Here is a 25,947-nt window from a genome sequence, read left to right on the forward strand (position 1 = left end):
TCTAGGTTAAATAAAATACATTATTGAAACGATTTTTTTCATTTTATTTTTATTTCCCATCTACAGGTGTGTTGCCTGCATATATGTATATGCAACACATGCATGCAGTGCCCATTGAGATCAAGGAGGCCCTCAAATGCCCTGAAACGAGAGCTATGGACGGCTGTGACCTACTATGTGAGAGCTAGGAATTGAGCCCAGGTCCTCTGGAACAGCAACCAATGCACTTAACTGTTGAGCCATCTCTCCAGTGCTGGGTGAAATTAATTTAACTTTTTAAAACTAGTGCCACTATATAACTTGAAGAGCTGAGCTGAAGAGACGGCTCTGCAGTCAAGGTTCAATTCGAAGCACCCGCGTGGTGGTTCACGACACCTTTGGCTCCAGTTTCAATGGATCTGATAGCCTCTTCTGGCTTCGCAGGAACCCACACACGTGTGCACGTACACACAAACATACACACAAATAAAAAAAAATAAATACTTTTAATTGTGTATCCGGACATACTATATTCCTATTGGACAGAGCCATAAGAATGCTGATTTAGAAAAAGTATATTCCTTTCCAACCAGCACCAACGAAGTTTTAAACAGACATTGCAGCAGTCTGTATCCAAAAAGGACAATTAAAAGAAAAAAGTTTTTCTTCCTGAAGTGAGGAAACTACCATACTAAAACCAGAAGCGGTATCTGCCTGAGAAATTCCGAGAACTGTACAAAAGAAGCATAATTTATCTTCTTCCGCGGGGAGCTCTGATGTTCCTCGAAGTATTCTGAACCATGAGGGAGTCGTGGATGATGGAGACGGACTTTCAGATGCGTAGCCTGGCGTCTCAGCTGAACTCAGAATGAAAAGATGAGAGTGACTGTAAATCGCCTGGCTCTGCGGAAATACCTTTCCTCCATAGAGCCTGCAGCTTTCACGGGTTCTAATTCAATCTTTCACAACAGCCTGCAAGGTCAAGAATTCACCTCCAGGAGGCTGGTGGGAAGCCAGGAGACCTTGGTGACTAGCCTAGGGCTACAGAGACGACAGGCAAGAAGGATCCTGTCATTCATACTTGATCCTGGGGAATGCCAACCAGTCAATCACTCTCTCTCTCTCTCTCTCTCTCTCTCCCTCCCTCCCTTCCTCCCTTCCTCCCTCCCCCCCCCCCCCCTCTCTCTCTCTCTCTCTCTCTCACACACACACACACACACACACACACACACACACACACACACACGCACGCACAAAAAAAAAAAAAAAAGAAAAAACCACTTTCTTCCCAAAGTACCAACCCCATCACCTCCTAAATAGCCCCTTGTCCAAGAGGGGTGACATTCTTTGGTAAAAGACCCAAACTCCTGATTCTGTGAGGTACTCTGCAACATGGAGCAAATTGTCTAAAAGCTAAATTGGGGCTGGGAAATCATGTCCAATTCTTTGGAGAAGGTGTAGATCAGACTTGTCACTCAAGATGTGTCCAAGTAATCGGGAACACTGATATATTTGGGACCCTCTGAGTGAGATGGACACCTTCACACCATCCCAAGAGTTTGAAAATCACTGACTGAAGGGCATAGGCTCCATTCCCACATCTTTTGCTATCAATGACTTAGGAAGGTCCACTTACACTTTAAACAATTTGTACCCCCTTCTCTCTCCCTCTCCCTCTCTCTCCCTCCCCCTCTCTCTCCCTCCCCCCCCCCTCACACACACACACACTTTTAAAATTCTCTGAACTTACTTCTCTATAAGGTCTTTAGTTCTGCCTCTCCAGTAACACATTTTACACAGGCCACCATACTGTCTCTTTTGTGCAAACTGAGTACTCCACTACTCAAAGGCCTTTTGGCTGGGAGGATTGAGCACATGAACATTCCTACCCATGCCATGGCTAAGTGTGGAGCAGGCATTTGTTTCAGGAAACAGTCTGAATGTGGATCTTTTCAGCACACGCCCATCACAAGCACCATACGCCACTGGCAAACTCATTCCTTTCTGTTGCTAGAGTTTTCCTGCCTGGCCCACAGTCAGGACAAATCTCTCTCACCCGCCAGTCCCAAGCCGCTTAAACCCGATCAAGTAAACACAGACACTTATATTGCTTACAAACTGTATGGCCGTGGCAGGCTTCTTGCTAACTGTTCTTACAGCTTAAATTAATCCATTTCTATTAATCTATACCTTGCCACATGGCTCGTGGCTTACCGGCATCTTTACATGCTGTTTCTCATCATGGCGGATGGCAGTGTCTCTCTGACTCAGCCTTCCACTTCCCAGCTCTATTCTCCTCCTTGTCCCGCCTACACTTCCTGCCTGGCCACGGGCCAATCAGTGATTTATTTATTGACCAATCAGCAACACATTTGACATACAGATCATCCCACAGCACCTTTCACCAAGCAATATGTTTATTCCTGTATTTCAAATCATATGCTGTCCGGGTTTGCTTTCTCATGCTATGCCAAGCACCATGACCAAAAGCAACTTGGGAAGGAAATGGTTTACTTCATCTTAGAGCTTACCGTCCATCGTGAAGGGAAGTCAGGGCGGGAACTCAAGTAGGAACCTGGAGGCTGGAGCTGAAGCAGAGGCCATGGAGGAGTGCTGCTTACTGGCTTGCTCCCCATGGCTTGCTCAGCCTGCTCTCTTACACCACCCAAGACCACCTGGCCAGGAGCAACATCACCTACGGTGGTCTGGGCCCTCCCACATCACTCACCCATCAAGACTTGCCCAGAGTCCATTCTGACAGAAGCATTTTCTCAGTTGTGTTTTCCTTTCTAGATGACTCTAGTTTGTGTTAAGTTGACAAAAACGACCCAGCACACATGGTCCACACACACCCCAACAATATTTATATTTTAAAGAAGTACAGTACAATTCTTATGTCCTGTATCACTGCTGTGTAGGCAAACTAAGAGCCTGGCAGGGCCGCTGGAGGCCTCTGTGCAAAAAAGCAGCACCTCAGAGGTGGAGGGCATAGGCCTGCTGCAAGGGCCAGGGCATCTCAGCCCCGGCTCCATGTGGAATTCAGGTCCATTTTACCAGATCCTCCTACTTCTTAAAGAGAAGTTGTAACTCTGGATTTTTATATGAAATTTCTCATTTTTTAATCTTGGCAACTAATTGAATTTCTTTAAACAACTGTGCAGGCCAAGAAAAACACAGCTTCGGGCCAAGAGCTGCATATCCCCTCCTCGGGAGTGTGCTTTCAATATCCCTAAGAGCGAAGTCTCAGAACAGTAACTTAAGGTTTAATTTCAGTGCCAGGGCTATAGCTCACTTGGGAGAGTGAGTGCCTACCACACTTGAGACCCTAGAATCAATTCCTAACATTGCATAAACTGGGCATGGGGGCACATGCCCGTACCTCTGGCATCCCATCGTTCAGGAGGTGGAGGCAGGAGGAGCAAACTTTCAAGGTCGCCCTCAGCTATATACCAGGTTCAAGGCTGGGGATACACGAGACCCTGTTGACGAACAGAAAAAAAGGAAGGGAGGGAAGAAGGGGGAGGGGAGAAAGTAAATCAGAGAAGAAGGGAGGAGAGGAGAGGAGGGGAGGAGAGGGGATGAGAGGACAGGGGAGGGTCTCAATTCAGGGTGGATGTGTTCCATGATCCCAACAAGTGAGAGCTGGTTAAGGAACCACTTAGAAGAAGCAGACCCTAAGCTTGGACTTTCAACAGGTGCTAGGGAGACAAGGAATCATCTCCAAGAACACAGGTGTAAGTTGGGTGGCCACGGCAGTGGGTACTTTACACGGACAAATGTGAAGATAGGAGATTCTGAGGAACGCTAAAATGCATCATTTTTAAGCGAGGCTTATTTAGGTCTAAATTTAACCCCTCTGCATGCCCAGTTGTATGAGTTTTGACCCATCTGTAGAGTCCTAAAAAAACTATGATCACAATTAAGATACAGAACACTGTTATTACCCTCACCCCTTCCTGTATTCCCCCTTTATAAGATAGCCGCACTCACAGTCTCTGGCAATCTTTGGCTTGTTCTCTATAGGTTCTTCTGTTCTCAGAATATCATCTGAGCCAAAGCATTCAGTCTGTAGCTTTCCGAATCTGACTTCTTTCGCCTAGCATCATGCCTTTGAAGTTCGGTCTTGTTTTCATGTATCTTCCATCCTCTTCTGTAAGTAGCTTTCAGCTCTGTAGAAGCATCAACAGTTCATCTACCCATTAAGTAAAGGGCACTTGATGATTGTGAGCTAGACACTAGGAATATTCACACAGACATTTGTATGTGAATATAGTCTCCATTTCTCTTGGCTACTCCCAAAAAGTCGGATTCCTGGGTCCCATAGCAACCACAAGCTTAACTTAGTAAGCAGCTCTTTTGTGGGCCTGAGGAGGGGCTCAGCAAGGAAAGTGCCTGAAGCACCAACAGGAAGACCGGAGCACAGATCTCCAGTACCCATGTAAAAAGCCAAGGCTGGCGGTAGTGGCGCACGCCTTTGATCCCAACACTAGGGAGGCAGAGGCAGGCAGATCTCTGTGAGTTCGAGGCCAGCCTGCTCTACAGAGCAAGTACCAGGGCAGCCAGGGCTACACAGAGAAATCCTGTCCCAGAAAAAAGAAAAAAAAAAAAAAAAAAGCCAAGCATAGCAGCTCATGTTTATAACCCCAGCAGCAGGACAGGGGAAGGGAGAGAAGATTCGTGGTGTTTGGAGCTCATTGGCCAGCCTACCAGTCCTCGTACTTCAAGTTCAATGAGAAACTCAGTCTCAAAAAAAAAAGTGGAGAGGAGACAGACTTTAGGATAGACACCCAACATCAACCTCTACACATATGTGCACACACATGCACTCATACCCGGTCATATCAGTGCACACATCCACACTAATAAGTACATGCACTACATGCACAACACCACAACACACAGACACAAAATGGTTAAGAAGAAAAGGCACTCACTGTTTTGCAAAGAGGCTCAACAGTCTCTGAGAGTTTGCCCCAGCCCTTGTCGCCATGCTGTCTTGGCTTTGTTTCCTTGTTTTTGAGCTCTTCTGATAGGTATGCAGCCCACACCCACTTTTGATGGATCACAGCAAACATGGAGAGCGTTGTCCTCTAAATCCAGGGTCTCTGCAAAAATAATTGTGATTTCCGATACAACGCTCTGCCCTTGCAACCACCGCCTTCCCTGTCTTCAGGACATGTACATGCGTCATTAGGTGAATTTTTAAAATTTTAGCCCTTTCAAATCCCCCAACATGACTGATTGCCACTCTGGTAATTGGCCTCATGCAATTATGGTAAGTACCAAGGGGATGGGGGAGCACTTGGAACTGCTCTTTTCAGCCGCTAAAAATGATGCTGAAACCAATGTAAGCATACAAGAAGTGCTCAGACTCGAGTTACATATTAGCAGGGCTTGGTCTGGCTGGAGCAGAACACAGCTCAGAGAACACTTCCACTTACAGCTGTTGCCAAGCCTCCCTACCTGGACCAGGCGAGACTGGGCTTACAAGAGACCCTTTGAAGAGAGGCAGGAAAGCAAGCAGCATACACTTCCTGGCAATACACGTAAAAGTTTGCTCCAACATTCCAGAGATTTTCATTCAACATTCCTCTGGCCAACACATCTGCCACCTGCCAGCCCTTAAATATCAGTGTTTTTACATCTTAATCTCACAAACATCTTGGAAAACGCTCTCTCTCTTGGCCTTCATATCGGACACATCTGGCTTCTTTTTTTTTTTTTTTTTTTTTTTTCCATTTTGTAAAACCACAGAAAAATAATGCTGTTTACTTCCAACAAGACTGAGCTCACTGGAGTTAAGATATATTTTCAGAGCTCAGTTCATTCTGCCTTTCCAGTTGATTCCATTCTTAAAATGGTATTGTAAGCATATTCTCTCATTATGGAGGCCTCTAGCAAAATTAAGGAGCTCCGGTGTGAAATTACGCAAAAGTAAAATATATTGCAAAGGGGAGGGTTTTTCCAGGTCATGTCCTTGAGTACAATTCTTTACCCTTTCCAGGCTAAATCACCTTTTGCTAGATGGGCTAGTACAGTGGTTCTCAACCTTCCTAATGCTGCCACCCTTTAATACAGTTCCTCGTGTTGTGGTGACCCCCAACCATAAAATTATTTCATTGCTACTTCGTAGCTGGAATTTTGCTACTGTTATGAATCATAATGTAAATGTTTTTGGAGACAAAGGTGTGCCAAAGAGTCACGACCCACAAGTTGAGAACCACTGGGGTAGTACTTCCCACTAAGGGATGGTGCATGCATCTTTCTCCTGTTAATGTCCGCCACGTGACCTGCTTTGGCCAGTGGGATGATTTCAGAGTCGATGGTTGCTAGTTCGGTGTCTCAGCTTCAGGAGTCCTTGTGTGTTTCTGCCATCACCACAAGACGAGCATGACCTGAATTGCCCACTAATCCCAAGACAATGATGAGAGGGGACATGGACATAACAGAGCTCAGTCAGTCACTGTAGTCCCAGCTAGTTCAAGACCTACATCTAGAGGTCGAGCTGCCCAGCCAGCTCAGTCTAGATCAGCTGACCCACAGCCAACACAATACGTGAGCATTGACAAATAGTTTTTAGCCACCGAGCTTTGGATTAGTTTGTTAAATAGCAAAAGGTAAACGGTATGAGTACATGCTGGAATTACTTATTTTAACTGAAGAAAAAATAATATCAGCTACTCAGTGTTGTAGAACACTGTATGCTTTTTATATAGGGCTAATTCTTAAGATAGAGGGTTCTTTAGGACATTTGTAATAAGAAGTCCAGTATGGTGATGGATGCTTAGAACCCCAGCACTGGAGCAGCTGAGGCAGAAGGCCTGCGAGTTCAAGACTAGCCTGTACAACATAGTGACATTATGCCTTAGAACAGAATAAATGTAAAGGAGGAAACTTAGGGGAGGTCCAGGGTTAGTGGAGGAGGTCTCATTCAGCAAACAAGTCTGAACTGTCATCATCACAGGAGCTGACATCACTGTGCGGCTGTAGCCTGCCCTGTCTCCAACTCCCCCTCCCTTTCTATAACTGTGGTTCTCAACCAGGGGTGACTTCTTCCATCAAAAGATGCTTGACAATATGATGATGACAGGCCGCTACTGGCATCAGCTGGATAGAAATCAGAGGCTCTGCTAACACTGGCAACACACAGGGCAACCCACAGTGGCAAATAACAGTCGGACCCAATGTCAATAATGCCAAGGCCAAGAAACGCTATCCTTTGGTTTAAGTTCAAATATTGATTGGTTCTTCCCTCTTAAAAGAATATGTCGGTCAAAGTCTGGGGAATGGTATAACAAAAATTTGTTTCCTAAATGCATAAAAAATATCCCCTTTAAAAAAACCCAGCCAACTTCTCTGCATACATTGTGCAATGCATATAAATGCTTACTTTATTCAAAGTGTAAATGACTTGTTCACAAATGTCCCAAGCAAGAAATAGTTGACTGAAGAAAACCTTTGTTTAAATATGTCTATACATCTACAAGTCATTACTAGTTTGTCAAATTATCTGTCAAGAAAATCTCATTCCATTTCAAACACCTGTAACTAAGTAAACCAATTGGCAAAGCCATCCATCGCTGCTGAACCTCCCCTACCTCCAGGGCACTTCAGATGTACAATACAGCAGTTACACCAGGCTGGGTGCAAGGCCATTGAATGGAATTGCTGTGTTAGGACAACATCCTCTGGTGTCTCAGTGACCAAAGCCCCGTAATGATGTTCTAGAGAGTCCAGCTTAATACTGAATTCTACCCTCAAAGTTTTGGATTTGTACCAAGAAAAACAACTGATCCTCAGAACCAAGAACTGATGGGGGTCCTCAGACCGGTGAGTCAACTGTGGTTGAAATGTGTCTGTTCCTGAGGAAAGACTGGATCTGGTTTGAAATAACGGCACTGGCAAAGATGGCGTACACGCCCAAGAGGGCTCTCGATGCACTGATGCATGGGACACACTGAATGAAGGTATTTTGGAAGATGTGGGGAATTGAAAAATAGGATTTGGCAGCAAAGGAGACCCAGGATAGTCTGCTCAAGATGCGAGGGGGTGGCGCAGTTCAAATCACAGTTGCAAAGCCAGGAGTAGGCTAATATTGGCCCAGAAAGGAAAGCAATGAAATCAGAGAATTACCATAATCAGGGTCCAAAGGACCAATGATTGCTAAAAATTGGGTTCTGTGATGACCATTCTTCAGCCATGTTCTGTGGGGAAGACGAAGCAAGCAACTAAATTCCAAATTGTCACTGGTTTCAAGAATTAAGATATAGGGCTGGAGAGATGGCTCAGAGGTTAAGAGCACTGACGGTTCTTCCAGAGGTCCTGAGTTCAATTCCCAGCACCCATATGGTGGCTCACAACCATCTGTAATGAGATCTGGTACCCTCTTCTGTGTACATAATAAATAAATAAATCTTAAAAAAAAAAGCAAAAGAATTAAGATATAATCAAAGCCTATAGCAAAGGAGGTCACAGACCCCAGGGAGGAATTTACTACCGATAGTCTGCTAAATGTACATGTGAGTAGACCACCTTCTAAATAGTTGTGTCTATACCCATAGATCAGTGCTGTTGTCAACCTGGGCCAGAGAGGCTTCCTTTTGCAGAGAGCAGCAGTTAGTGCAAAAATTCATAACTGATCAAAGTGCTGAGAATAAGTTTGATTGTTGAGTACTCAAACCCTAAAGCGGACATCTCTATCACCCTCCCCAGGGACCATGATGGAAGAAGGAATGGAAAGTCTGCAAGAGTCAAAGGAAGGAGAGGAGCACTGTGGAATACCATCTTAATATGACATAGTTACTGTAATCATGAACAACAGTGACTACCTGCATATACATACACACACACACACACACACACACACACACACACACACACACACACATGAGAGGGACATGTCGAGAACCGGAAGGAGGTCAGCAGAAGTGGGAGGGGAGAAGAAAGTGTAACAGGATGAAGATGATCATAACACATTATATATACATATGAAATTGTCAAGAATAAAATTAAGACTGTGGGAAGAGCCTAACATAGCATGAAGGCTGAGGCCTTCTGGGTCTTTTCATTATTAACTTGTGGTCTAGCTTTGCAAGAAACCAGGTGTCCTTGACGCATAAAGTGGTGGCACTTTCATGTGGTGGTGCAGTAGACTCTGACCATGGCACTCATCAGGAAGACCAAATGTCTTAAACTCTCCACTCCCATTTCATCCAGGAAAAGCTCCATTTCATCTGTCTTAAACATTGCTACCCTAACTGTTCATCTCCAGAAATAAATTCTGCTGTTGAACGAAGTTTGGAAAACAATGCATTAAGAGTTAGTAATCCCTGGTTGGGAAGGCATATATATTGCTGAAGCAATGGAAATGATCCAATCATGGCCCAGGTGACAGGGCTCTTTAAGAGAGACCGCACAGTATGCCTGTGTGCTGGAGTGTGTTTATTTTTGGACCCTTGTATAACTTATACTTTTAACTGGAACATTTTTTTTTTTTTTTTTTTTTGGTTTTTCGAGACAGGGTTTCTCTGTGTAGCTTTGCGCCTTTCCTGGAACTCACTTGGTAGTCCAGGCTGGCCTCGAACTCACAGAGATCCTCCTGGCTCTGCCTCCCGAGTGCTGGGATTAAAGGCGTGCGCCACCACCGCCCGGCTAACTGGAACATTTTTAAATGAAATGGGATTTTAATGAATATTTATTGCCTAGAGCAGTGGTTCTCAACCTTCCTAATACTGTGACCCTTTAATACAGTTCCTTGTGTTGTGGTGACCCCCAACCATAAAATTATTTCGTTGCTACTTCATAACTGTAATTTTACTACTGTCATGAGTTGCAATGTAAATATTTCTGGAGATTGGGGGGGGGCTGGCAGAGGGGTCACGACCCACAGGTTGAGAATCACTGGCTTAAAGTGGGAGTCATGGCTTTGATGGCCTGAAGCAAATCAGAATAGTCATCCTGATTAAAGAGGCTACTTGGCTATGTTGACATGAGATTTAGCAGAAGCTATAAGTCTGGTTTGTAACATTGTCATTGATGTAAATTGCTGTGGCATTCACTAAAAAGAAAATAGGAAATAAATTTATATAATTGGATTGACCACCCATACTCAGGTCTGTTTTATCCACAATGTGGGAGAGAAGAGCAATTGTACCTTCGATGTCTGTTTATGGCTGGCACGGTGTTATGTCAGAGGCCCTCTCTACCCTCAAAGTCAAAAGCAGAGAGGGGGCAATTGGAGATGTTCCAAACAAAGTCACTAAAAAGACAAAGTAACCCAGTTTTGTGCCATTGCTTGGGAATGGTGACCAGGAACTGGTTTGTTTATGCTGTCAACACTGCTCCAGGCCTGTTAGACACTCTGACTTGTAGATGTGTACATTCATAGCCCTCCCTTTTACCACTGTTGGCCGTCACTACATCCCAATCCCAAAGCCATCCATATTCTGTTTGGACGATAGTTAGCACATCTAACCACTTCACGGAAAAACCAACAAGAGGAAACCACCAAGTCAGAGAGAAAGTTGGCTTCTTCCAAGTTCTGGCCGCCTCACACCTCGGGTTTGTTCACCGGGTTTGCCACAAAGTTCCCTTCTGACAGCCTCGTTTACAGCTTTCCTTGAGCTGCCAAGTCACCGCCCAGTAGACTTCTCCTGTTACTTCAACTCTGCTACCCACCCACAGCCTGAAGAACTCAACAGAAACCCTCAGACCAAGCAATAGGGTGATGGGCACCAGGCCCAAATACCTGTCTACCTGTCATTCAGTGGCCACACTTGGCACTCGACAATAGCCAGAGCAGCCAAGTAATTATAGAGGGGGAGTGATGTGTTTCTACCGAAGTGCTTGGCATGTTGTGTCACTGGAGAACTAAGCTCCTGGAAGTCAGGAACAGAAACTGGAAGAGGTGTATGGACTAAGACCCCTGAGTTCTGTATCCAATAGACTCTTTACTGGATACTCATGTCTTGTTCTTGAATGACAACTGGATACTTCACGAAGGGCTACGCAAAGTCAGAACAAATGCTGTAAGCCAATAAGCCTCCAGCATCAGAACCAGACTTAGGTGCAAATACAGTAGCCATCTCTACATGGTAGAATCAAGGTCACTATTAACATTCTGCTGGTATTCCTTATTTTCTGCTTAAGTATATCTGACTTTTATAGTTAAATAAACATAAATATTGATAGAAAAGTGCTGGGGAGTCAGGACTCAAATCAACCATGTCTAGTGATGAGAATCGTGTTCTTTCTGTCTCTCCCATTTCCTCTCACTCATTCTCCCATTTGCTTTTATTTAATAAACAAGTAAGCAGGGTTTATTGTGTGACAAGCACCTTTCTAAGCACGGTACATCCACTGGCTTGTTTAAGTTTCATGCTGTACGAGGCCTGCTCACCTTATTCTATAGATGAGAAACTGAAGTGCAGAGAGCTTAAATTACTAGCCCAAGATGCAGAGCTGATGAGCAGCACAGTGGGATTCTTCCTAAAGCCAGCTCGATTGTGCACGCTTCCTGGTGTAGTGGGTAGCCTCTGCCTCTGCCTTCCTCTACTTCAGATAGGTTTTCTGTAGCCCTCAAATCCTTTTGTAACTTTGCCATGCCCCACTGCCAAGCCAGTGTCAGCTCAGGATAGACAGCCTGTGTTGCTTTGTTGGAGATGGTCTCACATAGTCCCAGATGACGTGGAAATCCTCCCTTTGCAGCTCAGGCCAGCCTTGAACTCCTCCTCCTCCTGGCCCCTGCCTCCACCTCCAAGTGCTGGATTATAAGCCTGCAGTCCACATTCAACTCAAAGAAGCATTTCAAGGGAGACTGACACTGGATGAACAGAGTAATCAGTTCTTGTCTCAGGGTCCTAAGATAAACATGTTGAGACCAAGACACTCATAGGTATCCATAATCACAAGAAATAAAAGATGAGACAGACCCTGCTGCCCGGAAAACACAAACCCCAAACCACTTTCCTCCTCTCGTCTGGCGTAGACTCAAATGAGCTCCCTGAAAATGTTTCGTCTGCTTGCTTTGTCCCTGACTCCCCTTTGTCCCTGAACTTGAGCTTCTTGGCCACTTATCTCTCCATTCCACACAGGGCGTTGACATCCAAAGGGACTCAACCTCACTGAACTGGATTCCTGACTTCCTTCAGGCTCCCATCTAAGGCCTCCAATAGTGACACTTCCTTGCATTTGCACAGGGTTTATGTGCTACATTAAGTCCACCACCTCAATCCATCCTCCCAGTAATTCCTATCAGTCTGTGATCATTGGCTATCCACGATTTCCAAGTGGATGAAGATGCTGAAGTTCCTCAGCAGAAAGGGAAGCCCTGGTGTGTTGATTAGAAGCCAAGAGTTGGGCTGGAGAGATGAGTCCGCAAGTTAAGAACACTTAATGCTTTTGCAGAAGACCTGGGTTCATTCCCAGCACCCACATGGTTGCTCACAACTGTCTGTTATTCCAGTTCCAGGGGATCGAACACCCTCTTCTGACCTCCTTGGGTACCAAGCATGTACAGTATGCACATATATACATGCAAGAGAGAAAGAAAGAGAGAGACAGAGAGACAGACAGAGAGAGCGCGAGACAGAGACAGAAGCCAAGAGCCCCTTCTTCCTTGTCTACAATTTCTCTGAGGGCCCTTTCAAGCATATAGCCTGTGATTCTGAGAAGCCCCTGGGTGTCTGTCACTTATTAGGGCAGCATTTTTTTTTTTTAAGATTTATTTATTTATTATGTATTCAGTGTTCTGTTTGTACGTATGTCTGCACACCAGGAGAGGGCACCAGATCTCATTATAGATGGTTGTGAGCCACCATATGGTTGCTGGGAATTGAACTCCGGACCTCTGGAAGAGCAGTCAGTGCTCTTAACCTCTGAGCCATCTCTCCAGCCCCCTAGGGCAGCATTTTTGTGAAGCTGTAGCATTCCAGCTTCCAGAAAAACTGGAGCGCTCCCTTGGTTCTTACGGACAGCATCTCGAATCAACTCCCTTGGTCCTGAGGACAGGAGAAAGTTGTCCCTTTATCTTGCATCTTCATGTGTCTAGAACAGCAGAGCCGGCCATTGAGCCCAGCAGCAGACGTCAAAACTGGGCTAAATTTCCTGGGAGTTGCATCGGTTTGACCTCTTCCCTGCCTGTTTCTTCCATGCGAAGCAGGTACCATGGAGGCTGCAGACCTGGAGGGAGTGAGGCACGAAGTATGTTGGGGTAAGAAACAGCAAGATTATCTGTGTCCCAGATTGACTCCCTCTCTGGCTTTCATAGCCCTTACCTGTGCTGTGCATCTTAACTTTCCTTCCAGATAGTCCTTGCACATGACAAGAATCATTAACCAAATTAAAAAAAAACTGACATAATTAAAAATGCATGGAAGCTGGATACGTATAAAGCCTTAGAAGTTGCCCAGAGCTTTGGATCAAATATGTGTATTGAGGTCAGGGCAAAAATATAGCCAGTTTCCCTGAGACAATCCTAACTTACACCTGCTGCCTGGGGGTCATGTCATGTTATTTTACTTTATTTTGGATGTTTGAGACAGAGTCGCATGTAGCCCAAGCTGTCCCCGAACTTTCTTTGTGACCAGGGATGGCTTTGAACTCCTGATCTTCCTGCTTCCACCTCTGGAGTACTGGGATATAGGCCAGTGCCACCATATCTGGTGCCCGGTATGATTTTTTAATAGTCCTCCTTTTCATTCAGATGTTTCCTGTAAATCATAGGGATACCGTGACTATGACGGCAGACCAGGGTCTTCCATGTTGCAGAATGTATATGCTGAAAGGCGGGCCAAAGAACTTGCAACTAAATCCTGCCCAAGCTAGAAAAGCCCTCGGAAACATCATGACAAGATTGTCCCTCACAGCTTCACAAAGATTTCAGCTGCATCATGAGTCCATTCTGCCTCTGTAGTTCACAGCCCTGGGACTCTTCATTGAGCAGATGAAGGAGAACAAGTTGCCATGATAACTCAATCACATATTGTAGGGATCCTGAAAGAAAGAGGAGGCTTATATTGCTGAACCCCAATTATGTATCATACCCCGAGATGAAACGCTTTCCCTCCTTGTAAGGACAACGTTGAGGAATGAATTCTTCCCCCTTTTAAGAATAAGAAAACTGAATGTGGAGAGGCACAAGCTAACATAGGCTAGGCTGGGGTTCAAACCCTGAGCTTTCTGACCTAGAGGCCCATCACTTATTCTTATCAGAGCCTGAGGCCGCCCACCCTGTCTTCTCCTCTCTATCCCCCCTTCACTGCTGCTTGAAGTGGGGAACCAAATGATGTGCGGATACCTTTCACCCCTCACACCAGACATCCTCTCCCACAACCTGTCAAATCAGGGGAGTGCACTTGGTCAGTGAAGGTAAAGACAGAGAGCACCACCAAAGAAATTCTGTTAAAACCTGCCTCTCACACTCAAAGGCCTATTTTGTCCCAGCCCCGATTTAAAATGAAACGACACTGAAGAACGAACAAAGTTGTTAATCATTTTCGTGTTCTCATTCATTGTGAGGGAAAGGCAGCCGCCGAGATGAGAGTAGGGGAAAAGCAGGAGCTGGGAGCTGCTGGCTGCCCTGGAGTGACAAGGGGGGGGGGGGGGGGGGTTGTTGCATTTCCTGCCTGTCATGTCACTTCAGAGCAATTGTTCTCTTCAGCAAAAACTCTCCAGAGAGTCTCAAAAGACACGTTCTCCTGTGACTGGCCATGGCGCATATCTGATGCCCTAAGAGGAACTTATCCATCTCTGTAATGCTAAGAAGAGCTTCCCAGGCATGTGGCCACAGAGTGCCAAGAGAGTCACCCCCAAAAGAGGCAGCTGAGGAAGCAACCAACTGGCTGACACCCACAGAGCAGCTCAGTGACAACTTCCTGAGGTTCAGGGGTGAAACCAAAGGCCAACGTGATGGAAAACTGACTTTGCGTTTTCTGCTGTAACAAAATACCTCAGGCTAGGTAATAACAAATGGAAGCTTATTTGACTCACAGTTTTGGATTCTGGGATATCCAAGAGCATGGTAGGGCTTCTGGTAAGTGTACCTTTGCTATATCCTAACATGGTAGAGGGCATCACATGCCAAAACATAGCTTGAGTTTCTCTTCCATTTATAAAGCTACCGGTAACATCATGGGGGCCTTGCCCCCATTGCTCATCTGACATCAATTGCTTCCCAAAGGCAACATCTACAAATGCCATTAGCATATGTGTTTGAGGATTATGTTTCCAACGTAGGAACTCTGGAGGAACACGTTCACACCATAGCACCTTATTCAATAAAGTCTGAGGAGAACATGAGGAGCCGAGAGAGAGCCAGAGTAATGAAGAGCCATACGAAAGTGTGAGGGGAGAGTAGGGAAAATGAAAGCAGAGGAGTGAAATGCTCAGGGTGGGAAGGGTCAAGAGGAAGGGGTGCAGGAGCGTGGGAGGAACCAGAGGGCTGGAGGAGGGCTAACTCAAAGGAAGGGTACATGAAAAAAGGATATGGAAACCTACTCTATCGTAACCCAGTTATAAAATAGAATTGGAAGATAGTAGAATATGACATGAAAGAAGAGTAAGGAATGCTGGGGTTAAAGAATCAGATAGCAATAGACGTTAGAAGATGGAAGAGTGGGTAATTTAACCAAAACTCAGGATCTATGCTAAAGCCTTATAGAAAGCTACTATTAGTAAGTGAATCTCTAAATAAAACTTTTGGAAAAAGAATTAGGAAAGTATCCTTCATGGGTAGACGATGTTGCTCCCAGAAGGCATGGGTTACTAAGTGAAAAATCACAGTGAAGAGAAGGGATACCTCCCTATCAGTTATTGTCAGGAAGACCCAAGAGTGCTCCAAAACAATGCAGGCTATTGCCATTGTCCTTGGTTATTCACCATAACTACACTGTAAGACCTGACTGGTGGAGACACCACACACTCTGGCTGCAGGACATAGAGAAATCAATCACAAACCAACCAGGACACGCCCTCCCTCTGACTTTCATACTGCCAGAAGGTGCTATGCCAATCACTAGGGGGAAAGACAACAATGGTCTTACCCAGCTCTAGACCCTGTGTGCTACAATGCTGATCTGCCAGATGTGCCCAGTGGTGCAACAGAGGCAGGCACCACTATATGACTATTCTCAATTAGATTTGAGGATTGCTCCTCAGTAGGGAATTTGGTGCCTGGTACTGAAATAAATCCTGGTCAGAAGCCATGGCTAGGCAGGTCAGAGGGTAAAATCTGCTAATGCTATTTTGCTCACTGGCCATACCACCAAATTGCCTTCTAAACATGTGTGCTTATACCCGGATGCCTGGGTTACTTTTAGCGTTCATCAGAGAGGCTTCTTTTTGCAGTAGGAAACAGTGCATAGACATGTAACTGGTCAAAGTGCTGGGAATAAGAGGCTGTGGGTGCTCATCCCTAAGTAAGACATCTTTGCCAACTTCCTCCCCTTCCACCGAGGTTCAGGGGACATCGAAGAGGAGAAAGAAGGAGGAAGGAAGAGCTGGGGGATGGGAAAGAGTGCTGTGAAACCCTGTCTTCTGGACACGACAGAACTGCTGCACTCACGAACTCACAGCAGCTGTGGTTACCTGCACAGCAGCTATACAAAATCAAGGCAGCCAAAGTCCTGCCCAGGTGCCAGGTGTGCTCTCCAGGCCCCACCCTTTAATGAGGAGCTGTTGACAGCTGATGGCCGCTGGAGGAGAGAGACTCTGCCCGCTTTGAGGGTGTGACCACTGATAGATTTCCCATGCTTCAGAGAATCACCCCTCACCCATGGCCATAGGGACAACAGTAACTGGACTTAATGGGCTATCATATACACACAAAAAGAAGACCTGAAGTTTGTAGGAGGTCATATTGGGTAGAATACAGGAGGATTTGGAGAGGAGAAATAGGGGATGCATAGGATCATATTCCATTGTGTGAAATTCTCAAATAATTTAAAAATATATACATGGAAGCTTGAATATATGCATGAATGGTTATAGGTTCTAAAGATATTTTCGACAGATATTAATTCAATATGTTATCACTCAGTACCTGCCACATGGAGGTAGGCAAGACAAATGTGGTTCCTAGCTTGATGAGATGTGCAGTATCATCTCAGACCCTGTATGTCTCATACCTAAGTCCCATCAGAAGGCAGGATGTGTAGTTGGAAGTTTTCCTGTGGCAAATCTCTCCCACTCGCATCCCCCAAGTAAACACACAGAGCTTTATATTAATTATAACTGTCAGGCTTATTACTGACTAGCTCTTACACTTAAATTAACCCATAATTCTTATTTATGCTTAGCCACGTGGCTTGGTACCTTTTCTCAGTTCTGCCTTGTCATCTTGCTTCCTCTGTGTCTGGCTGGTGACTCCTAACTCTGCCCTTCCTCTTCCCAGAATTCTTCTTGTCTGCTTGTCCTGCTTATACTTCCTGCCTGGCTACTGGCCAATCAACGTTTTATTAAATCAGTGTACAAAAGCATTATCCCAAAGCATTTCCTCTTTTCTGTTTAATTAAAAAGGCAAGTTTTAACTTTAACATAGTAAAATTATATATAACAAAACAGTTATCAAGCAAGAATTACAGTTACAACATCTAGTCTACTTATATTTGACAAATTCAAAAAAAGTATTCTATTTATCCTGTATTTGTGAGTCTAAGGTTTCATATCTAACTCATCTTTTATCATGACTAAGTAAAACTATTATAATTATAACTCTCTAGTCTTCAACTACATCAAAGACCCCAGAAGGATGTAATATTACCTAAGTAAACAGGAGAGCATTGTAAGCAATTTCCAAAAATCTAGAATGACAAAGACAGCTGGTTGCCTGAACAGTCACCCAATGTTCTTCTGTAACGTTGGGGCATCCATCTTCAGCCTATAGGCCTAGTCTCTCAGTCACTTCTCTCTGTGTCCTATAGAATGTTTGGCAGTATTTTCTGCAAAGCAAGAACCTGAAGGACCATCTTGCCTTGCAAAGTTCAGTGATCTCCTTCCTATGGGTCCTGCATATCCAGCTTATATAACATATTGTCAATCAGTTTACGAAAGGGCACTTTTTGCCCAGTGGCTAACTTTCACCACAAAGAAAGCAAACTCCATATGAGTTTATTTAATGCCCATCATTCTCCTTGAAGTAATCGGTGCTGCCAGGAGCATATGTGTTTCATTGTCCAAAAAAGTCTAAGTTTTAAAAACATTTAAATGCCATATTCTGTAGGTCTTTGAAGTGTTTGAAGATGACCTGTCTATCTAAAATATATCTCTACTTGACCTTGAAAACATACCTAATATGACTACAAGTTTAATTATCATGGATGACTAATTATTAATCTGTATTTCTTAGTTATACATTACAATTTTAAGTGAGCTGTATAAACATAATACCTTAAACAAGAGTAGAAATATACATAGTATAACAAAATTAACTTTAAATTTGTATCAATAAACTAAAATCCATAGCAATGTAAAACATTTTAAGCAAATTGTTGCTCTTTAAAAGTAGATTCAATAATCTACCCTTTTATCCTATCATATCTATATCCTATATTTCTATATCATATTTCCCCTTTCTTCTTTTAGAAAGAGATTGACTGTGACCAATAACAATTTGTAACCAACAACCTAAACAAAGACAAACATCCATAATCCATTTTTTGGGAATGTGGGCATAGTTTTCTAGATCACTTTCTGCTGATATAGGGTGCTGGTAGTCTTATGGGGATCCTGAGAAAATTTGGGATAATGTCCTGGGAAGTCCGAGGAAGACCAGCTATAACCTTTGTTGATAGGTACCATCTGTTAAGGTTCAGGAGGTCTGGCTTGATCAAATCTGATCCATCTTAATCTGGAACAAATCCATAAGTTCTCATATTCTATGGAAACAAAAGCAGAACCTCTTTTCCAAAGCAACATATCCTTAGACATAAATTTTGAAGTCGAGATAACTTTAAAATATATATATATATATATATATATATATATATATATATATATATATATATATATATTGATTTAACTCAGTAGCCTTTACAATCAAATGTCTTTCAGCAGTTAAAAATTCCAAAGACAATGTAATCCAGACTCTCTGTGTGATTTCCATCTTTATGTGGGTTATTTTTTATATTATTTTTATTTTCTCTTTAAAGACTTTATCTTTTAAAACTTTCTATTTCTTTATATAACTGTCTATATTCCTTTTCCTCTCTCTTTCAAGCCTATGTATATTTTTATACACATTGTAAACCATTTAGAGGTTTATTTAATCTGAATCTGTCTTATTCTGAATCTATTGCTTTAAACTATAGAATGACTAGGACTGAAATGGCAGCTTTGGCTGCTGGCTCTGCCCACCTCAGCTTTCCAACATGGTGGAACTACTGCCAACTCTGGGGGAACTATGCTCATCACTGACTCTGGGAAGCAGTGGTCCATGCCTCCATCCACAATATGTAACCCAAAAACCTTTTTTTTTTTTTTTTTGTACTAGCAAAAGCTAAATTCACCACAGAGTGCACTGCACAGCTTGGAGACACCACTGTGTATTGTGGCTGTAATCTGCCATGCTGTAGGTCAAGCCCACACACCACAAACCCACCATACTGTAGCTCAAGCCCGTAGGCCTCAGTGTCTCTGTATCACAGCTTTCCTGAGAGACACAACTAGGAAGCTGCTCTTGGCTCCATTTTAGAACCCTTTTTTAAAGCTTTCTCAGGTTTGGGGTGGAAATTTTTGCCCCATGTCTGGGCACCATTTGTACTTGGAAATTTTTCTGTGTCCCGGCTGGCTGGCCAGCGGTGTCCCCCAAGTAAACACAGAGGCTTATATTAATTATAACTGCTTGGCCATTAGCTCAGGCTTATTACTGACTAGCTCTTACACTTAAATTAACCCATCAGGGTGTACAATATTGCTTAGTGGAGAGAGAACATCCCAGGGGCCTGTTTAGGTCCCATTAGAGTCTCAGGTCAGCACTTTTCCAAAGGACAGATCTTGTACTATTTATTATATTGTAAAGATGCTTATTTGGTAATCACTGAACGTGTATATCATATCAAACCTATTACTTTTATGGGATTTACAGCTTAAGACAAGACAAGGTAAAAATAGTCTATCCAAAGTGATACTAAGGAAATTATGTTAGTAGCACAATGAAACAGCAATATTTATAAAACATCAAAAAAAAATGTTTGCAGCTCACTGAAATAACAAATGCCAAAATTAAAGTGTACGTAGTCCATGACAATAGTAGTGGGTCTGCTGATCCTTCATTGGACGTTTGCTCACCCATCCACGCAGGCAAGGAGCTAAAGCAGCTATGGTACTGACTGCAAGCAACCGCATATGTTCTTGCCAAGCATTCGGAAGGCAATGTGTGCATGGAGGCCATGGGGGACCTCAGCAGGAACAGGATCTGGTGCCTGCTCTGAGGAAAGCATAATTCACTAGGAAAGAAAAGGCAGGCATACAAATGACTGTAAAATGGGATAAGCCCCAAAGAGGAGGGGCACAAAGCCCCAGAGAGGCGACTCAAAGGAGGGATAAGTCACGCCTATGGGGAAAGGTCACAAAAGACTTCATGGAGATTTGAGATGGCATTTGAGATAAGCTGGGGGAGAAGAGAAGAATTTCAAGGACACAAAAGCGGGGGTGAATATGAAACATTCCAGAGAGGGATGAGTGCTTGAGCGACAGGATAGAGGGACCAGGAAGAGACAAGAGGGGAGAGAGTCCCTTCTGTTGATTCAGCTGGGGCATAGAAGGCAGCTCAAGCAGATGATTAGGGAGTTCAGAGTGTGGCCAGAGAGTAAGGCAGAGAGTGAGGTCAAAATTAGCATAGAAGAGGAGCCTGGCAGCAGAGAAGAACACTTGAGCCTCCTCCTCCACAGCCGACATAGAACAGCTAACACATGCACACGAAAAGGGTGTGCTAGGCAGGTGCGCTGCTGAGCACTAACCTTTCTCCCAGCTCTGGCCTACTTCCTCTCTTGCAAGTACACTCTTAATAAACTGGCTCTGGCTCTGCTACTAGCCATATGTCTTTGTCTGATTACCCCCCCCCCCCGGGGGGGACACAAAACTCCAGAAACCCCAGAGGGTGCCAGCGAGAATCGGGTATTCAGCAACAATAATGTTACCAGCACCAAAGAGCAGACTGAATATATTCTACTTAAAGTAATGGAAATGGCAGGGTGTTGGGGTGGGGGTGGGGGAGTGGGGGATGGGGGGCAATGAAGAGCTTAAAAGATGAGCGAAGCTGCCTGCACTAGAGCCTGGAAATGAGGTGAAGGTTATCTCCACCAAGGCCCTAGTTACTGTGACTCCCTAATGAAAGTATAATACAAGTGTAAATTTGGGGAATCAAAGTGATTACACTGGGGGGAGATTCTTTAAGACCTGGGAATTAATTTAGACTGGGAGAGAGACAGGAAACTCCCAGGGTAAGCAGATAACTTCAGCTCTCTGGCTTCTCAGACATGCTGAGGCTCCTGGGCAGAGGGAACACTTGCAAGTAGTGTGATGCAAAAACGTGCCTTAGGCATCCACACTGGCCTCACAAAGGCCAGACTTGGCCCAAAGAGGAAACCAGGAGTGACCAGAGGTGGCCAGGTGAATGATCCTTGTGTTATTTACACATGCAAATTTAGGGACAGAAGAAAAACCAATACCAAACACCAATGGTACAATTGTACAATTAAGAGTTTTTTAGTAAGGAACTTTATAATAGGTACTTAAATTACTCCCATAAGCAGCGACATAACATCAAGATAGAAGGCTATGTTGTTACTGTTGTTGTTAAGAACATTACGCATTGCAGAAGCCTGAGAAATGGCCTCTAAAATATATCTGATCATATAACTCCTGGAATTCATAGGTATGACCTTATTCTGGACAAAAAGGATCTTTGCAAATGTGGGCACATTAAGAATACTGAGATGTGATGTTTATCCTGGATTATTCAAGTGAGTCCTAAATGCCATCATGCTTGTCCTTATTCAAGAAACATTTGACACCAACAAAGCTGAGGAGATATAGGGGAAAATCAATACAAAAACCTAGCTGTTCTAGCTAGCTTTAATTTGTCAGCAAACACAGCCTAGAGTCATCTGAAGGAAAAGCTTCAGCTGAGGAAATGCCTAGATCAGATTAGCCTGTGGACAAATCTGTGGTGGGTTGTTCTGATTAGTAATTGATGTTGAAGGACCCAGGCCACTATGGGCAGCACCATCCCTAGGCAGGTGGTCCTGGGCTATATAAGAAAACCAGCTAAGCACAAGCCTGCAAGCAAGACAGCAAGCAGCATTCCTCCATATTTAATTCTTCAAGTTCTTGCTCAAATCCCTGCCCTAATTTCTCTCAAGGATGGATGGTGACTGTGAAGTATAAGTCAAATAAGCCTTTTTGTCCCCTAAATTGCTTTAGTCTCTATGGTTTATCATAGTAACAAAGATGAAACCAGAACTCTAGCCTGAAGAGATCTGAAGATGCTGGCCTTGAAGATAGCTTTTAGCTTATTAAGCCATAAGACATGGATACCAGCAACCAACAGAAACTGGAAGAGGCAAGGCATGAACATCATCTAAGGCTCCAGAGGGACTTGGGAATGTCTTCTCGAAGTTGGTATCAGACTTTGGGCCTCTTGAACAAATTTCTACTACTACCAGTGGATTGGTAGTAAAGTATCCTAACTTCCCCAAGAAACCAATGGAAGTAGGAATTCTCTCTGAATCCCTACTTTTCAACTAAGATGCCACCAGAAGCAGCCATATAACATCAGAGGAGCTAACGTTTCTCTGGGTTCATTCTTTGTTATAGTATGAGCTGATAAATCCTACCTTATAGAGTTATTGCCAAGTTCTAAGAGCGATATTATCTTGTGCCAAGTCCTGGAAATATTATAAGGGATTGTTCTGGGTGTTCCATCCATCCGAGCAAGGCACAGGAATGATGTACAACCAAATCCATAACTGATACAACAAATATCACAAGGGCACCAAGAATGTTTTAAAGCTCCTGAAGTAAGGCCTGAAGAATGGAGAAATTCAGCTCATGGTGGAAATATTTCTTTAGCCTTCATTGTAGGTGAGACACTTTGCTGGGACTCCAAGGTCTAAAGATAAGCAACTGTTAAACTCACTCTGTGGAAGGCTTAGAGTCAAGGCCAGCATGAGTCAAAGTACATTATTTGTGAAAATCCTCAAAATTCCATTGAAAGACCTTACCGTGCACAGATGAGGTGCTATATTCAATACCTGCGCAGTCTACTCCCTAGCCTCTTCCCACAGCTACACTTTTTGAGGACTTAACATAGTCCTTAATTCATTGCATTGAATCCAGCTAAGACTGGTTTAACTTTAGCTGTCCTGGCTTTTTCCAACTTCTCTGATAGGCACTATTTAATCTTGGGCCCAAAACTAGAACAATGTTCTCCTCCTTAGGTTGTCATGTTACTTAAAGTGATCATGGAGTGCTCAAGAATTGTGTTAGGCATAATAATCCCTCTGAAGGTGCATACATGTTCCAGAACCTGTGACTATGTTGCCTGACGCACAGAGGAACTTTGAGAAGCGTTCATTCTGGACCATCTGGATAGGTCCAACTTGACCACAGGAACCCTTTCAGAGTAGACTCCTCTCCAACTGAGAGAGAGACTGACAAAGAGAAGAGGAGTGAGAGAAACAGGCTATTACTGACTTTGAAGATGAGAAGGGCAAGCAGTTGCAGAATGCCGGGGAAAGCAAAGGACAGATTCTTTCCTTGAACCTGGAGAAGGAACATTGCATGAACTTTCTAGAACTATGCCTGCTACCTCCTCCTCTGGCAGCTTGTTGGGCTGATAGTCACTAACCCTGTCAGAGCCCCCTCTGCCTCAGCTGAAATAAATGAGAGCAACACCTTGCCATGGATGGGAAGAGGGCGCCATCACATCTGGCATCCATCATCCCTTGCTCCTCATGCGTAGGCAGGTCAGTTGGAGGTCCCTTCTGCTTCTGCAAAAATAGCTAAAGCAGTTAGCGACTACCAGGTCACATCTCCCCTCAGCTCAAAACCATCCAGAGGCTCCCCAGTTCACTCCCAGAACAGCCCGAAAGACTTCCTGTGTTCTCAAGTCTTTAGGGCACATCTGACCCCATTTCCCCTCTGATGGTCGCCTTCCTCCCTGACCCTTGCTGACTGTGCTCCAAGCCCACTGGCTGCCTTGCTGTTCTAGGCACACTGGAGCTCCAGCCTCAGGACACTTGCACTTGGTGTGTTCTCTGCCTAGAACCCTCTGCCTCCCACCTACCAGCTTGCTCCCTCAGCGCCTTCAGATCTCTTCAACATGGCCTTCTTCCTGACAATCCTGTTGAAACAGCAGTGTCTCCCCCATCCAACCAAAAGCACCACAGAAATTTCCTCTTCTATCATGAAACGTATTTTTTTTTTTTCACACAGGCTTGTCTCTTTGGAAATGTAAGCTTCATATGGGTTCTTCATGAAGGATATAATAGGTGTTTGATAAGTATCTGTTGAGTGAGCAAATCAGTGTACAATCAAACGCTAATCAAGAACTCAATCTCAGTACTGACTCTCATTAGTGACCCCTCCATTCAGTTACAAACAGGAAATGAAAGACAGTAATCTATCTGTGGTTGAACAGAGAAGCTGAAGCTCCAATCAAATTGGCCTTGCTGAGCCCAGACCAGCCAAAGGAGTAGAAATGTGAAGGCTCTCAGCCCCCAGCCCTGTCTCCTGGACAGAGAATCCAGAAAGGCTTGGTTTTCTGAAGCCTTGGCCTTTCTGGTTTCAGCCAGCCTCTAAAAACCATAAGAACAGTTTGTCTCAGGACTTCAGTACTTCCGCTTCCAGGCTCAGGAAAGAGCAGGAAGTGCAGGGGCGTGTGAAAATTGAGAGAAAAGAATTAAAGCCACTACATATAAAGAGCTCAGAGACTTCCTCTGCCTACCACAGTACACGCTGTGCTTTCACAGCGAGGCTGGGGACACCATTCTCGGGCAGAAGAAAACCAGAATGTGACTGCTGGTTCTCTGATATCCAAACACAGACTTATTCGGGGACAGCTGAGGGTGTGGCAGAAGACAACCCTAGTGCCGGCCAGTGTGAGTTTACCTCTCACAGGAGTCTAACATTTCAAGGGTCAACCTAGCTCATCTCCCACCTACTCAGTGAGTGTTTGTTCTGAGCAGGCTGAGTTTCCAGCATGCCCCCAGGAGGTATCTTAGATCATAAGGAATTGTACATAGAGTCTAGATAAGCTATAGAGTCAGGCCAACCAACGCTCCAGTCTTGACGCTGCTGCCACAATTAGTAGCCGAATGCCAGCTCCCTACAGGAAGGGCTGTGTTTATCTCATTTCCCATTGTATCCACAGCATTGCCCACACAATGCCCAATATGCTCAATAATCCTTGCCTAGAAGAAAATCAATTTTAGGAGCGCTGGTTTCTTCATTAGTAAAAGAAAGATATAAAGCCTGCCTCATGAAGCTGTCTGGGGATCTAGCGCCGCACCTATACAGGGCCTGCTGTATGTCAGCATTTGCTTAAGGTAAACTGTCATTTTGGTGACTGGCGGTAGCATTCTGAAGGGAAAAGGTGGGGTTAGCTCTGGGTGAGCTGTAGAGCAATGCCCAACCCCAAAGCTTTATCGCACCTGGAATTTTAGACTTTGCCCCGACCTGAAGAGTTGAGTCTCGGAGTGATCCCGTCCTCTGGAAAAGTCCTGTTCCACTTCTGCCAGAAACCCTGGAAAGGGGAAGAGTGCACTCCACATCCCAGCTGCTCTGGTGGTGGGCAGCAGAAGCGAAACAACGTGACTCAGCAGCGCCAGGTCTCACTCCGTCACGGGGAGGGGGAGGGGAGAGCACTCCGAGTATTCAGACCTGTAAGTGCATGGTGAAAACCCGGGGCAGACAGCTGGGCCAGTTTCCTAGTCTTTTCTCTGCTAGGTTCTCACAGCTGGAGGAAGTGTG

The 25,947-nt window shown here is 44.4% G+C and overlaps 1 long non-coding RNA gene across 1 annotated transcript; it reads right to left on the reverse strand.

Annotated features, from left to right (window-relative positions):
* LOC128094940 (uncharacterized) lies at nt 1-25,947 on the reverse strand. Its single transcript, XR_008213116.1, has 4 exons — nt 25,629-25,947; nt 4,914-5,084; nt 3,970-4,148; nt 1-836 (listed from the first exon to the last, which is right to left on the reverse strand). It is a non-coding gene; the product is annotated as an uncharacterized LOC128094940 (long non-coding RNA).

Source organism: Peromyscus californicus, unplaced genomic scaffold, assembly GCF_007827085.1.
Source record: "Peromyscus californicus insignis strain IS unplaced genomic scaffold, ASM782708v3 Scaffold_4__1_contigs__length_199733344, whole genome shotgun sequence".
NCBI classification, from domain to species: domain Eukaryota; kingdom Metazoa; phylum Chordata; class Mammalia; order Rodentia; family Cricetidae; genus Peromyscus; species Peromyscus californicus.